Genomic DNA, 2,709 nt, shown 5'->3' with positions numbered 1-2,709 from the left:
TATTACCACGGGATCCCCGAAGTTATGAACTAAATCTTAAGAACTACAGGCCACCCCTGAGCTAAAAAGGCCTGCCTTATGGACACCTACCTTTACATATGAATGAGCTCCCGTATTATATTCGAAAGATTTACATAGATATATTCATTCCCATGAAAGAACTAGGTTTCCCCCTTCTTTCCACTGTTACTGATTGTTCTTTAAGAGTCTTATGTGCTTTTGACACTGTTCATTACATTCTCCAGAGGTATTGTTACCATAATCAAGTGATTAGCAGATTTTATGGCTTAAGGGTAAAATCAACTTGGATGTCTGTAAAAATGGAACCCATTTGTACTCAGGGAAGGCCTGTATTAAATATAGTTGGAAATAGGATCCATTAAAATATTGTGCAATCATTCAAATTAAAAGTCTTTACAGGTCATACACATTTAATTACAAAGATCCGTTTATAAAACTAGGGATACAAAACTAGCAATGATTAGAATACATTCCTCATGAAGTTAAATTACATCATTTATTTATTAGGCCTACTCCTATCAACCTGCAAAATTCCATATGCAATGTGTAGTTTATTGAAATATTGTTCAGCTTAATTAAAAAAATTCCTATACCTTAAATTTATCACAATTCTGAAAATTAAATTTGAGAATAAAAGGCAAATGATGCATAATATCTAAGCTAGTTAACATCAAAAACAGATTAACTGATCCCAGCAGAAACTGTCTTTTTCAGGATTTGTTTTATTACCAATTATTTTGCATCTTGAACAAAACAGCAGAGCAAAAAATTACCTTACACAAAGGAATTCACTTCCAAACAGGAAATATTTCACATTCAAATCAGTAGAAGCAGAGTGATATAATGTAGTAACTTCACTTCAAATTAATGGACTGATTCAATCCAGACAAGTTGCTTGCTGTTTCATGTTTAGAAAGCCTCAAGCCAAATTTTAATGGTCAGAACTAAAGCAGGGAAATCCTCAAATTAGTACAAAGTTCGTAAATACACTCAGACCAAAACAGCACACTGCTTTGAGAAATGATAAATTCACAAGATTGCAATGTGATACTATTCCATCATGGTTTAAGTTGGTGGATAACACACAAGGATGCTAGAAATAAAAGCAGGCGCAGGCCACATGGCTCCTCATGTCGATGTTACCATCGAGTGCCCTGATCAGCTGCATCGTCGTCTGATATGGGAATTGTAAGACATCTGACCACAAGTCCCTACAAAGGATTGAAAGGAATGCTGAGAGAATCATCAAGGTCTCTTCCATCTATCAGAGATATTCATCAGGAATGCTGCATTGTCAATGAAACAAGTCATCTGTCCCACAATCTTTGACCCCTGCCATCAGGCAGGAGGTACCACAGCATTAGGTCAAGAACTGTTGGGCTGGGAAACAGATTTTCCCCCAGGTTGTAAGGCTACTGAACTTCTTGCCAGCCCCAGGTTTCATCACGCATTAAGGACCAATTATATTGTTTACTCTTTAAAGTTGTGTCATGTGCATCTGATTATTTGTTAATTTTCTAGTGATTATATTACTTCATGCATTGTGTAAGAATCAAATGTACTGTGTTGTGCAGCTCAGTGCAGAGGAACATTGTTTCATTTGATGGTATACATGTATATAGTTAAATGACAATAAACCAAACTTGAATGCCTACTGTCTTTCTGATAAGATCACAGTGGATCTTTCAGCCAAGTCCTATTTTCCTGCACTAAATCTACATCTCTTGGTCCTCAATATTTAAAAGTCTACTGATTTTAGTCTTAAACATACAAAACAATTAAGCCACCACAGCCCTCTTGGCAAGTTAATTAAAAAAAAAAACAAAATCACTACCATCTGGATGAAGATTATTCTCATTTTTGTCCTGAATGGTTAACCAATTATTTTGAAATTACAACACCTAGCTCTGAACAGACAATGGGAGGATCAAATCTTCATCTATACTGTTAAAACTCCACACAAAAATAATCCATTTCATTACAATCACCTCTTGTTCCAAGCTGTGGAAAGCAAAGGCCCAGTTGCTTAATATCTTCTCCAATGACAAACATGCCACTCAAAAATCAACTCCTACTGACAGTATATTTTTCTTACATTACAAGAAGAGACCTGTACTTAACACTCCAGATACAGTCCCACACTACACAATTGAGACAAGACATCTCTACTTTTGTATTAGGTCCTCTTGCAAAAGGTCCAATATATAATTTGTCTTTATAAATGTTAGAAAGATGTTACCCTTTGGCTGTTCATGTCAAGTACTTCCAAGTTTTTCTGAACATCAAAGTGTTTCAATCTCTCATCACTGAAAAATTACTCTGCCTTTCTATACAATAGTGGATGTCCTACATTTTCCCCACATTGTGTTCCATCTGAAATATTTAATTCAAGGGTACTCCAGTACAAACAGAAGGGTATTTCATTATTCATATTTCACTTAAAATGCACCAAAAACATAGTCCACTCATGCAAGCAATTTTGATTGTAAACTATTATTGTAATTACATTTTAATGATAATGTTGCATTGGTCTTTACTGATGGGCATTCATAATGGACAGGTGTACAAGTGGAAGAGAATCTCTTCAGGTCAGAATATCAGGAACTCAAAATAGTGGTCATTAGGTTTTAGCAGTTAACACTCATGGGGAGAGGACGGAGAACAAGAGCACATCCAATTATGCAGCAA

This window comes from Hemitrygon akajei, chromosome 5, assembly GCF_048418815.1.
Source record: "Hemitrygon akajei chromosome 5, sHemAka1.3, whole genome shotgun sequence".
Lineage (NCBI taxonomy): Eukaryota > Metazoa > Chordata > Chondrichthyes > Myliobatiformes > Dasyatidae > Hemitrygon > Hemitrygon akajei.
The sequence above is the reverse complement of the archived record's forward strand: the minus strand, read 5'-3'. Positions refer to the sequence as shown.